Raw genomic sequence first — 14,114 nt, forward strand, 5'->3', positions numbered from 1 at the left:
TGATAATCATTGACTTTACTGGAGTTTTAATTTTATACTTTTGTATTCATAAGTAACATTTTGAGTTTAAAACAAAAAAAAATGTTTAAAAATTTACTTAGTTTGAAAATATTAAAGTAACAGCTTATGATATAAAAATAATAACTTAAGAATTGTCTATGAAAAACTAGTTACGCTAAAAAATTAGTATTATCAATTTAAGAAATAAAACATTTACTATCTAATATATTTTCATATAATTAAAGATTGTTTACTATATTGTTGCAATTTAGCTACTGTTAGCTTTTAAAACGTGCTAACTCACAGAAATGATTCTACATTTTATTTTTGAATAGATTAGATAACTTTAATATAAATAAGCGGATAAACTATTGTGCTTGACTTGTCCTGGACAATAAGTTAAAATGTATCCATGGTGTGCAACTCAATAACCGAAAGGTTTTTTCGTGCACCAGGTCCTAGGACAAAATATTTTGAGAGTATTTTATATGGCGATTAATAAACTATATGATATAAACATAAGAAAAAAAAATTACTGACATAAATTTTAAACTGATGTCTAAAACTTATATAAAATTTAATCATAAGTTTTATAATTTTGCTTGAACTGTGGTTTATTATGTATAAACTTAACGATATCATTGATTTTTCAACACTACAATATACAATTTTTCGTTAAGTATAAGTTTTATTTGTAACTGCAAAAGCTTACTATTTATTATAAATTTGTTGTACTAACTAGTTGCAATTTTGATAAACTACTTTATAAATTATACAACTTTAATTTGTTTAATCCTTCAAAATAGCAAGTACTTAATATTAAAACTTAAATACAATTAATTGTGATTAAAAACATTTGTTTTAAATTTGTTCAGCTCCCAAAGTTTCACAAGAAACGATGTTTTTGTATAAAAAGTATTGTTATAATATGTATAGTTATAACTTGTCTTGGGCTCTAAATCAATTTATTTTTATAGATTTTATTCACAGTCTGAATGACTTGCTTGTTTAAGAAAAGTAGATAGTGTTTAAAAACTTATTCGTTATTTTAACTTTGTCCCAGATTCTTAAGAGAAAACTATACTTGAACAAAACAAGATATACAAAATACGCACCGCAATCCAACAATAAAGATTTTTTTTTGCGAACAAGTTTAAATTGTTTTATTTTGGCTTAAAAATGTAGGTTATGCTATTTGTAAAACTAAGCGTTATTTTGCCATTATTGAAGAATAAACTAATTTACTATAGTATAAACTAATATTTTTATGTAAATTAGTTTAGTAAAACAAGTTGAGCTTTTGGAGTTCAATGTAAAAACTTCGCTTAAGTAAGCTTATTTTTAGTGTAATAGAGTTATAAAAATTTTTGTATACCCACAATTCCAAACTTTTTTTTGTTCATTCACTACCACTGTTATCCATAAGTCTTGCTCGGTAAGCGGTTCTCGGATTTTATTTAGTGGGAATTGTGCGAATGGGAGTTGAGCGGTTCTCTAAATTCTAGTTTATACGCAGCTAAACTAAAATGCATATAGTATTGATTTTTTATTTAAATTCAAACTAAAATTTTGCACTCTTTTCATGCTGGTTGATGTACTAATATTATATTCTTGACTGCTTATTATTGCAAGTTTACAAATAAAACGTTTTTAATTTGATTTTAAGTCCTGTTTTTCTTTACTATTTTACATTTTGGGCGTTACGTTTTCGTTATACCACTAGCAGCTTTAGAACTCGACCTTTAAACGGTCTTTGAACTACCTCTGAAATAGAATAAATTTTTTTCACAATTAAATTTGTACTAAATTAAGACTGCCATGTATAATCATTAAAAATTAACCATGAAACAAATGCAAATTGTTTTTAAGATCAATAGAAAAAAGTTCTTGTTAAATTCAACTTAAACCACTTAAAGACTTAACTAAAAACTATTAATTTTTACAAAATAATTATTTTTATTTGTGCAAATTAAAAAAAAACTTTAAGTCATACAAAAAATTGTACGAAATATTTAATATAGGGTGCAAAAAATTTGTAATAACTTCCCTTCATAATAACACTTAACAACAACTAAATTGTACGAAAGTACTTTAAAACAATAATATTTAACTATTCTTTGCTATCAAACTAAATATTAGTGTCGCTATTGAAAAATATTCAAATATTTTATCAGGCACAATATTTTATCCGTTCATTTTTTATAGAAAAGTACTAAGTAAGTGTAAACTTTGCATTATATAAAAACTGTAAACTATTTTGTGTTTTAAAGTATATAATTATTTTTTTTAGTTAGCACGTTTTAAAAGCTAACACGAACTAAATTAAAACACAAAAGCTGTAAATTTCTAATTATATCGCAACATGTTACATATTAGTTATTATGCTTTAAGTTAATAGTACTTTTTAAGCATAACTTTTTTTTCATTTTTTGAAAATTAATAATTTAATGTCATAAGCAATTCTTAAACATTTTTTAAGTACAAGTCAAGTTTAAGCAGAAGAATTTTTTGATTTCAAACTTAAAATGTTACTTTTGAATATAAAAGCATAAAGTTAAAACACCAGTAAAGTCAAGATTTTTACATATTTGATAACTTCTTAAAAATAGACACAAAAGCTTACTTGTTTAAAAAAAAGAAGATTGTTTAACTGACAAACTTTTCAGTTCATACAATAAAAATTTTTTTCCTATAATTTAAAATAGTTTAAGATAAAGTTGTACAGCAGACAAAATATTTAACAATTAAGTGCTTTTAGTATTTAAAATAAGTTTTTTTAATAGTTACATGAAAAGTAAAAACAGCGTACTGTTTGTATTTTTAATTCGTACTTTAAAACTAAATGATTTTTTATATTTATTTAGTTTACTCATTTAGAAAAAAAAACATTTTTCCCGGAAGTATTTTTTAAAACAATATTTTATATATAGTTATCTCTACAGCTAGTCAAAATCTAAAGATGCAAATTTTTGTGAAAACATTGACTGGTAAAACCTTCACATTGGAAGTTGAAGCTTCTGACACCATTGTGGATCTTATAAATAAAGCTAAAGAAAAAGGTATGTTTAACTTTTCATAACACAATAACTGGTAAGATAAGTGTTGTTAGTGTTTACTAAGGCTGTTTTCCAAAAAAAGCGAGCTTTATAATTTAAAAACAGTTGCATTTAAAACAAGTTAAATTAAATTATTCGACTAGTATAAGATTTATGCTTCATTTTTTCAGTAGACAATTTAGTTTTGACTTTTAGCTTAGCTCCAGCGAAACTTTACTAATTTTTTCTAAATAGATGTTTGCCAAATTTGTAAAAGTATGCTTATATATTGATTAATTTATAATTTTTAATTAGTCATTTTTATTAGTTATTATAGTTTATTTTACTTTTCAAAAAATAAGACTAAGTTTGAGTTAAATTCAAACAAATTTTCAAGGAGAATAAAATGCAAATAGTTGTAAAAACAATGTATGGTGATATCATAAAGTTAGAAGTTGAAGCTTCTGATACAGTAGAAAGTGTCAAGTACAAACTACTCGAGAAAAAAGGTAAATTTAACTTGTAAATTTGTGACGATTTTTGAAATAATCATTCGATTTGATGTATATGTTAAATATGTTTAGGTTGGCCATTGGATAGGGTACGTTTGATTTTCCAAGGTAAACAGATGGCTGAACATTGGATATTGTCGCACTACAATATACAGAATAACTCTACTGTCCATGCGAAATTTAATTGTATTTCTTATAAAGGCTAGTTAAATATTATCAAATTGTAATCGTTGATTGAATAAGATATATAAGGTTAAAATATGTATAACTTGTTATGACATAAGCCTCTTTAAACATATATTTTTAAAATTCAAGTTAAAAAATGATGAAATCTAAGTCAGTTAAAAAAAAAACTATTTAATGACATATCATTTCTAAAAAAAATGTTGTTTGTAAACAATTCTCTTCAAAATTTTAGTTTAATAATAATTAAGTAGAAACTTTTTTAGTTCATTAGATGCTAATACAAATTATTTATTGAAAACAAATTAGTATATTTCTTTTTCACTGTATAAATAGACTGTTTATATTGTAAATTTTTTCTTAAACCCATCTATAGCCAAGTTTAAACTTTTATTAATTGTTGTTCAGGGTAGACATCACGCAAGTAATATTTGCAGAAAATCTAATCTCAAATCAAAATATAGAATGACTTGGTAAAATCACTGAATCTAAAATGAAGCTGAACTTACTGTGTTTTCTCGAGTTTGTTTGATATAAGTTATAGATCTGTGATTTTATTTTGTTTTACTTTGAACTTCAGTAATAAAATAGTTCATAAACATCTGTTTTAGTTATATAAAATAACTTCCGTAAGTATCTATCTATACTGCTAAAGTAATAATTATTGAATTATAATACTTGATTACTGTTTCCCCACTAAAAATTTGGGTGATCTTGAAAAATGTTTGTCTAAAATAAGTAAAAGATTATAATTGCTTAGTAATTATTTAAATGCCAGAGAAGACCTATGACTTGATAATAAAAAATTGTATCATCATACTTTAAATTTAATGTTTTCTAAAATTTACTGTTGTGTAAATGTACAACATATTTCATTACAGAAGTTTTTACGAAAAATCATAATACTTAAAACCTTAATAAACAAAATGCGTACCGTTAAACGACCACTTTTGTTACCAAAGTGTTCTTTTGTCTTGTGTTCTAATTTATATGCGGCACTTTAGCTCTGAAAGGTTTTAAAACATAGCCAACCATCATAAAATTTTTGGTATTCTTCCATAGTCAACAAAAATTTTATGAAATGTTAAAGTTCGTTTAATATTGTAGGTGAAGAGTTTTTTTCTTATATAATAAAGCATAATAGTTACATCCAAAAACAACCAAAAAATATTAAACAGATTAAAACTAAAAAGTTAAATGTTAAACAGTTCGACCACTACGATATAAAGCTTTATTATACAATTTTAAATGATTGGTGATAATTTGTTATGGGTATACGAAACAAGTATTTATTATAGCAGAAGAAAGTTTTGACTTTAGTAATTTTTCAGACCTATGTATGTTTGATTTCTAGTGACCATTAAAACTGGTGGCCTGTAAACTGCAAACTTTTGTTACTATAAAGGATCCGAGCTCCTGCAAAATGTTACTTGTCAATTTGAAGTTGATCAATAAATGATACTTTTTAAAAATTTTAGAGTGTATTTTCTAGATTTTTTTTTATTGGAGTAATACAATTTTGATAACTTGTTACCTTTAAATAAGTAAACTTTTGAATAAAGGCTTAGCTAAACCCAGGGCCATAAATCAAAGTTGTAAAATTGTTGTTGCTAAAAGTTACGTAACTTTCAAAGACTGCCAAAAAACTGAAAAGGTTCCCTTTTTGCCACCTGACTTCCTACAATGGCCCCTAAGAAGGCCCCTTGGTCCACTTTGGGAAACCCAGGCATAGACCCTAGTTCGTGGATTTAATTTAAAGTAATTAACCCGTAGCCTAAAAAAAATTGTACTTATACACAATTTTTAATTTCATTTGTTTTGAAAAACAAGTTTATATATAAGTTTGCGCACTAAAGGAATTACTTAAATGCTTATCGATTATTACAAGACTTGTTTAGAATTATTAAATTTTATAAGTACTTTATTTTATATAAATCAACACTTGCTAAACTTGTCTAGTACAAATCAGCTTGGTTTACCTTAAAACTTATGAAAATATCTAAATTAAAAAAATCAAAACGTTTTTTTGAACTAGATTGAAGTTTCTTCAAATTAATAACTTAGTTCAGTTAAAAAAAAAGAAATAGATATTTTATTATTTACATTCAAATTTTAAATAACAAAAATTACACAATATAAGTTTATTTTCACGTAAAAAAAATCAACTGATTTTTTAAAAATACGATTAAAAATATCAAAATTTAAAACCGTTAGTTTTAGCGAACATTTTGTAATAAATTCATTAATAATTAACAAAATTAGTTTTACATTTCAAATAAGTATTTTTGTTTAAACAAAAGTTTTGTACGATTTTAATGTGTATAAAAACTTTATTTTATCAGTTGAGTTAGACTGCTTACTTTCTTGAACTTATCCTAAATCGTGAAACAATTTGTTCTGTCTGTTAGTTAGTTCTTAAGTACAATTTAAATGTTTTATTATTAAAATAATTGAATTAAAGAAACCTTTTATGTACAGTTTTTGTCAAAGTGTTCTTTAAATTTAATTGATTAGAAATTAAAACAAGTTTATATGACAGAGTTTATCCTTACGATATGTCAGACTTGTTTTATTATGTATGACTAAATTTTTAAAGTCTTTCGCAAGCCAGACTTTTCTAAAATAAATTCGCAGGCTGTATAATTAAGAAATAAATTTTACTATAAATATTTAAAAATTCTTAAATATTTTTTTTTATTTTTTAAGGTAGAAAAACTTAAATAAAAATATAATTTTATACGAACTATTTATTCGAAAACTGAACTAATTGCAAAAGATTGCTTTTAATATACTGTTTTTTTTTTCTTTTGGATAACATTATTCATAAACACATAACATTATTAATGTTTTATTACTTTCTCCATGGTACTCAAATTTTACCCTGTTTTTAAAAGAAAATTTGTATCTTCTTATCTAACTAAAACTTTTTAATATAACTTTGAGTTCAGTGGATCTAAGCGAAAAGCAAAAAAAAAAAACACAAAAATATTCTCATGCAGTACAATCCTAGAAGTTTTGCGAAAATAAAGAACTTTTCAGTTAGCATCTAAATGATTCATAGTCAAAGTAAATAACTTAATTTAAAAATAAAAGTTGTTCTAGAGCCAAGAGTTATTATTCTAGTGAAAAACTAATTTAAAAATTCATTATTCATTTGATAAATTTAAGTTTAGAAGATACAAAATAAATTTTAAACCAATTTACAACTTTTAGTTTAATATTTAAGAAAATAAACATGTCTTAATAGGTTTAATAGAACGAATATCTATAGGGAGTGTTTATATTTTGTTTTCTTAAAAACATTAGTAAAATTATATCAAAATTAGCTATTTGGTAAAGAAAAATTAAACCAGGATTTTTTGAGTACGCGTTTTTGGGTTTTCTTATAAATGCTTTCTAAAGAGGAAGGCTTAAATAAAAACCAACCATGTATAACAACATAGAATTTTATTCAACAAACTATTTGTTAGACAAGTGTCGTAAAGACACTAAAACTTTATTGTTAATTGAATTAGAAATACTTTATAAAAAGTTTGAACTAAAAGAAATATTAAAACTATAAAAAATACTGCGAACTATAATTCTTACACACTCATTAATAAAAAAATGGAGCTATTTTATTTTACATTCAAACTTTATATAGTAGAATTAAATGTAAACGCAGGTTTATATTCTAATAATTTTTTTCACGACAAAAAAAATAAAAGTATATTTAAGATCTTAAATGAAAAAGGCTGAGTCAGAAAATTTACCCGTGTTAAAGTGACCCTCCGTGCTAAAATGTCTTTGTGCAAAAATGACCCTTTGCGCACTAATGTCTTCGTGCATATTTGACCCGCTCCCGAAAACATAATGTTACTTAGAAGTTATTACTATAGTTGATAGTAGTACTCATTCAACGTAACTAATTTTTATAGTCGTTTTATAGTAAATTTTCTTATCATAACCTGGTCCTTGAAAAAGTTTTTAAATAGCAACTTAATACCAAGCAAAAAATAAATTCAAACATAATAAGTATTATTGCTTGTAAATTCAGTAACAGTTTTGTAAGTTAAAACAAAACTATAAAACTAAAGCACTAGTATCGTGAAATTTTTATGAAAAGACACAAAAAATAACTTTTTGAAAAAGAAAAGATAGTGTTGTTCAGATAGAACAATTTTCAGTGGAAAAGGTGAAGACTAGTTGTACCTAAACGTTTAACTTAGAACAGTTAAAGTAATACTACAAATTTTAACAAAAAAGTGATTTAGCAATCAAAAAAAAATTCAATACAAATATTTGTTGTAAAAGTAAAAATAATAATAGTGTATATACTAAAACTTAAATTCAAAATTTAATGTTTTTTGTGTTCTTACATCAATATAATTAATTTTCATAGAAATAACTGGTTTACATGTTTGGACCTTGTAGAATACAACTTTATAAATAACTATTTTTACAGCTTTTTAAAGAAAAAATGCAAATATGTGTGAAAACTTTGACTGGTGAAACTATCAAATTGGAAGTTGAAGCTTCTGACACCACTGAGAATTTCATAAATAAAGCTAAAGAAAAAGGTAATAAAAATGTTTGCTCGATAGAATGACAATTAGATTTTGGACTTGAATTGCTTTAGTTTTCTAAATTAAAACTAATAAAAAACTTCATACAACTAAGATGTTTGTCTTTTACTGAAAACATTTTTACCAAGTAGTAATTACATTGTATTCAAATATAAAATATTTACTTCGTACTTTCAATAATCTATACTATTCATGTTTAAAATTTGAAAACTCAGGGTGTCAATTATATGAAGAATTTGTGACTTTTGGTCAACATAAATTGAAATATGGAAGAAGTTCAAGACCTTTTACTCTGTCTGATTATGGAGTTCAAAATGGATCAACTCTTTCTGAGGTGAGTATTTTACATGCACTTTTCTCAACACAAGTAAAAAAATTGGCTCAAAAGGGTTTGGTACAAGGACCTGGTTCACGAAAAGTCCTTTTGGTTATCGAGCCAAAAGCTAAATGTCTAGTCGAGGAGAAGTTATTTTTAAGATTCTACATTTTGTTTAATATAAACTGGTTTAGACTTGATTAGTAACTTAAAACATTATGTTTTGACATGCACTAACTTTTGAGTACTAAACATTGTTTATAATTTTTGTTGTCTTATATGTGTGCTGACTATCAAAGTTATTGTCTTGAAAATAAAACTAAGCACAGTCACCTCCTTATTAAATATAGGGATAGTCTTCATCAGTTTTTATTTTAAGTATTATAGAAAATTTTTATATTAAAAACCTGTTTGATTCAGAACAACTACTTGAATTACTTTAGACTTAAAACAGGTTTTTGACATTTAAAAATTTCAGCTTGAATTATTTTCAATTTATAAACTAAAAGTAGAAATAAAATATTACATAATTTTGTACTTTGCCTATAAAAGCTTTTATTTCGTAAGTTCTCATTAAAAGCTAAAGAACAATAAATTTTTTGTTTAGAAAAATAAAACAACTTAACTTTTATAAGTTAAAGAGTTATTTACGTTAAAAACTAGGATTAACTATTTGTATTCTATTGAGTTTTTGATTATGACTTAAATTTGAATAAAATCTTATTAACAGAAAATGAAATTAATTGTGATGACACTGACGGGTCACAACTTCACTTTGGAAGTTGAAGTTTCTTATACAGTTAAAGATATCAAAGATAAACTGGAAGAGAAAATGGGTAACTCTAACTAAAGATAACAGATTGAAGTAAATCTCTAACATTATTAGGGTGGTCGTCAGTGTACATTAAATATTTGATGATTTCTGGTGTTGTAAAATTACTTGACGACAAAACACTGTCTTACTATTATATACAGAACAACTCTAATCTTTATGTGGTGTTTAGATAAATAAAGTAAAGAGGTTAGTTAAGTCTTATCAGATTGTCGTTTAAATAAAAAATAAAATATAATTTTATTGTCTATCAGGTAAGTTATTAGTATATCAGTAATATTAAGCTCATAAAATTCATAGTTTTAAAAAATTGATAAAAATTTGTTTAGTTTTCTTTAAAGTTGAAAATTTTTTTATGTATATGTTTTAATTTGTTTTTAAAGTTGACTACATTTTAAAGCTTATAAGTTGATAAAACAATTATTTGTAGATAGACTTGGTACAATTTTTATTAAATGTCTAAATCAGGGTTTCCAAAAAAGAGCCGTACATTACGGAAATAAAGCCATAAGCATTAAATGGGTCAAGTAGGGACATGAGTAGTAAAGGGGCCACATGAGGGCCATGAATCCGTAAATCAAAACTTGCACTAGACATTCCAGAGTTGATGATTAAAAGCAAAAAAAGTTCTTAAGCGTATTTAATGGTTGCTTTTTGAAAAACTTTGTCGGGGGTCAAGCTTATTTTTTTCTTTAAAGGGGCCTTATGAAATTATTTTTAAGTTCTGGTCTATGCTTTACATATTGTAAATTTTTACTTAAGCAAACCTATCTAAAACTAAGTTCCAACAGTTATTAATTGTTGTTTAGGGTAGACATCACGCAAGTAATATTTGAAGAAAACTAATCAAAACATATAATTGACTTGGTAAAATTACTGCATTGAAAATGAAGTTGAACTTACAGTGTTTTCTCGAGTTTGTTTAATATAAGTTATAGATTTGTGATTTTATGTTAACCATAAAAGTGCTTATGTTTATATAAAATGTTTTATTTTTTTGTTTTATTTTGAACTGGATTAAACACTGAGTAAATAAAAATGTCATTTACTTATGTAGAAACAACTTAAGTAAGTATTTATCTATACTGCTAAAATAATACTAATTAAAATATAACATTTTATTACAGTTACCACACACTAAAAAAAGAGAGTGATCTTGAAAAATATTTGTCTAATACAAGTATAAGATTAGTAATAGTTCAAATGCTATAAGACATGACTCTATAATAGAAAAACACTGAGTTCAAATATTTTTTTTTTAAATAAACAAAATTCAATGTTTGTTCTAAAATTTACTGTAATATTAATGTACAACATATTTCATGAGGAAAATTACCAGAAGTTTCATACTTGAAACTTTAAAATCAAAGAATGTACCATTAAATGAACATTTTTGTTACCAAAGCTATTCTTGTATTCTAAATTATATTAAACATACACTTTTAACGCTTTGAAAGGTTTTAAAACATAGCATAGCCAACGTTCATTAAATTTAATTTCTTTTTTCATAATCAACAAAAATGTTTAATTAATTCTATGAGAATCCGTTTAATATTGTACTTAAGAGTTTTTTATTTATGTAATGCATCGTATTAGTTATATCAAAAACAACCCGAAACGTTTTATAAAGAGAAACTAAAAAGTTAAACAATCAATAGCAACTTAACATATTTTTATTATACAATTATAAATGATTGGTGATAGTTTATTATGATAAAACAAAACAATTATTTATTATGGCAGAAAATTTTTTTAATTTTACTAATTAGTACAAATTTAAATAAAATTTAAATATTGAAGTAAATTTAACCTTCTTTTAAGAAAGTTTTAAAGTTATATAAGTAAGAATGGTTAAACATCTCTATTTTTTTTAAGACTGATTAGATACGAAAACTTTAGAGCAGTATGTTATTTTACAACATCACACGTTTAACTTATTCTACAGTTACCCCACACTAAAAAGTGGGTGATTTTGAAAAATGTTTGTTTAAAATAAGAATTAGATTAAAAGTGCTAGCGTCGATTTTACATTTTTTTACATTTGTTAAAATAGATGGTTTGAAATATGGTTTCATATATATTTCACAATGACCAAGTGTAGGTCATTTAAAATATGTAAGAAACTTTACAGTTTTTGTAGTATTCATGAAAACAATATTACTGTTATTTGAATTTATAGAATAGTTTTTTTATAAGTTTTTCACAATGTGTAGCTGTAATAAAGGAGTATTACAAAATTAATAAAATTTGGTTGTTCGTTAACTTTTAATTTTTTCGTAAGTTACAAATTTGACTTAAGATTTATTTAATAAACGATATATAAATTTTAAGAGTTCACTTATTTATTTAATTTAGTCTAATAACTTTATCTGTAGTTAAACTTTTACCCCTTTAAAAAAACTATATTGAAATTCTTAGAGTGTGTTAGTTTATTCCGATTCTGTTCAAATGTTAAAGAATCAGTAAATTAAATAATAATAAATATGTAGTTTCTCATGCAAAATAAGTTTTTTTATTACTAATAGTGGAAACAAAATTTTTTAATACCTAATAAGCTTTCACAAAAATTAACAAAAATGTCTAGACAAAAGTTACATAAAGTTTAATGAAAATTTTTGGTTTCAACAGTTTATATATTATGTTAAAACTTTAGATTCTGAATTAAAAATTGACGTGGAAGTTTTAATTTTATTTTTTAACTTTAAAAATAAAATTAAACCTGAAATTATATTATTTTTCAAAGGAAAGTAATGATTTATAACTGTTTTATAAACTAATAAAAGTATAAGGACAAAATATATCACTCCTAAAAACTAGTTTTTGTTGGAAGTTTTACTAAAATAACAAAAAGTTGACTTTTGTTTTATAGTTTTTTCACGTTTTTCAGCAGAAAACTCACGGAATTTAATAAGTTGCGAAACTTTTTCTGTCGTGGCTTCTGGCTTACACCATTAATAATTTTATTACCTTTAAAAAGAAATTTAAAATTTTATATATAAACAAAAACTTTGTTTTAAATAAGATTATTTTAAATACTTCTTAACTGACTTACTTTACATGTGAAGGTTTTTGATGACTAAGGTAGTTTCGAACAAAGATAGAATGAAATATTTTGTAGTATTATTACGTCATAATAATGAACAAAACTGTGAATATAAAAAAACACTTAACATCTTTTTACAGCATGAAAGCTTAAATATTTGTATCATATAAAAATGTTAATTCTTAATATTTAAAAATTTTTGATTTTTTTTCTGACCGAAACTGTCCTCATAAGTGAGCGTCCGGATAAGTGAATAAGAACTGTACTAACATATAAAACAAAAAAAAAATATATTCTTAGTTGCGTTTTAGAAATTTTAATGCTATTTAATTAAATATACTAACTAAATATTCTTTATACCGATTAAGATAACAATAAACAACATTTAAAAAAAAATTTTAATGTTTTTTTCACGTAAAGAGTAAAACAAAACAGTTTAGTTAAATAAAAAATTCGAAGTATAACATAGTATCATAGCACAAAAAAACATAATTTCGTAGATGAAAATAGGAAACGCATACTGAACACTGTAATAAGTGTGGAAATTTGTTCAACCATAAAGGCTCAACACCGAAAAAATAACAGAACCATTTTGGATGTTGTAATCAGACAAAGCCCTTTCATATTGCATTTTGTCTCCAGCCCAAATCAGATGATGCTGGTATGGTGGGATACCTGAAAAATATTCAAATACTGAATGTAATAATACATTTAAGCTTTTTCTTTCAAAAAATTAATTTATTTATTTATTTGTTTGGTTTTTTATACTATTTCAACATTTACATTAAGTTATATAATTTACATTAAGCTCAATATTTTAACCTCAATTATGTAACATAATGTTATTTTTTTAATGTGTGTGAAAAGTATAAGTACTGTTCAATTCATAATAAATATTAAAGCTATTACATTTTCGAATTAAGTTGACTTCTTAAGTCTACTAATAGATGGAACAGTTTGAGTATATTTACCAAATTCTTAGAATATTATCTTAAAAGTTGTCATAAATCTACAAGTTATACAAACCTTCTTTGTCTTGGATCTTTGCTTTGACATTTTTAATAGTGTCAGAAGCTTCAACTTCCAATGTGATGGTTTCACCAGTTATCATTGTCACATATATTTGCATTTTTCTCTATTGATAAGTTTTTAGTAAAGTTCAAAAATTATAGTTCTTATAGTTCAAAAATTGCATAAAAAACTTAAACCACTATATTAATAAGAATAAAAACAAAAAAAAAAAAACATTTACGAGCTTTAAAAGGTTTTGTAAATTTTTAATCTTACTAGAAAATTAATATACTTGGAAATTTATAACGCAAATAATATAGAAGAGCTTTGACAACTTAATACATAAATTAGTGTTTTGTTTAAAAAAAAAACAATTAAAAATGATTAAATAGTCATTTTCTAGTAGAAAAATTATTAATACAAAGAAATTTAGTTGTTTTAACATTGTAAGCTATTTACACATTTTATTTTTTAATGTATTTAATGTTTTTGAACTAAAATAATTTACATCCATAGCTATCCTTGTTTAAAAAACTTTTGCTAATGTTTCTGACTTTAGTCAAATATTTATTTTTAATTTAATACCTATTTAGAAAAAAAAACTAATATGTAGTGTA

At 24.0% G+C, this 14,114-nt stretch overlaps 1 pseudogene across 1 annotated transcript in view; it reads left to right on the plus strand.

Annotated features, from left to right (window-relative positions):
* Positions 1-14,114, plus strand: part of LOC145843913 (polyubiquitin-C-like) — a 92,720-nt pseudogene that overhangs the window by 44,448 nt on the left and 34,158 nt on the right. The window contains exons 11-13 of the transcript XR_014370261.1: positions 2,947-3,059; positions 3,620-3,733; positions 7,095-7,099. The product of XR_014370261.1 is annotated as a polyubiquitin-C-like (transcript). The remainder of the gene's footprint in view (positions 1-2,946; positions 3,060-3,619; positions 3,734-7,094; positions 7,100-14,114) is intronic.

The sequence above is a fragment of the Thalia democratica genome, chromosome 9, assembly GCF_965202585.1.
Source record: "Thalia democratica chromosome 9, ktThaDemo2.hap1.1, whole genome shotgun sequence".
Lineage (NCBI taxonomy): Eukaryota > Metazoa > Chordata > Thaliacea > Salpida > Salpidae > Thalia > Thalia democratica.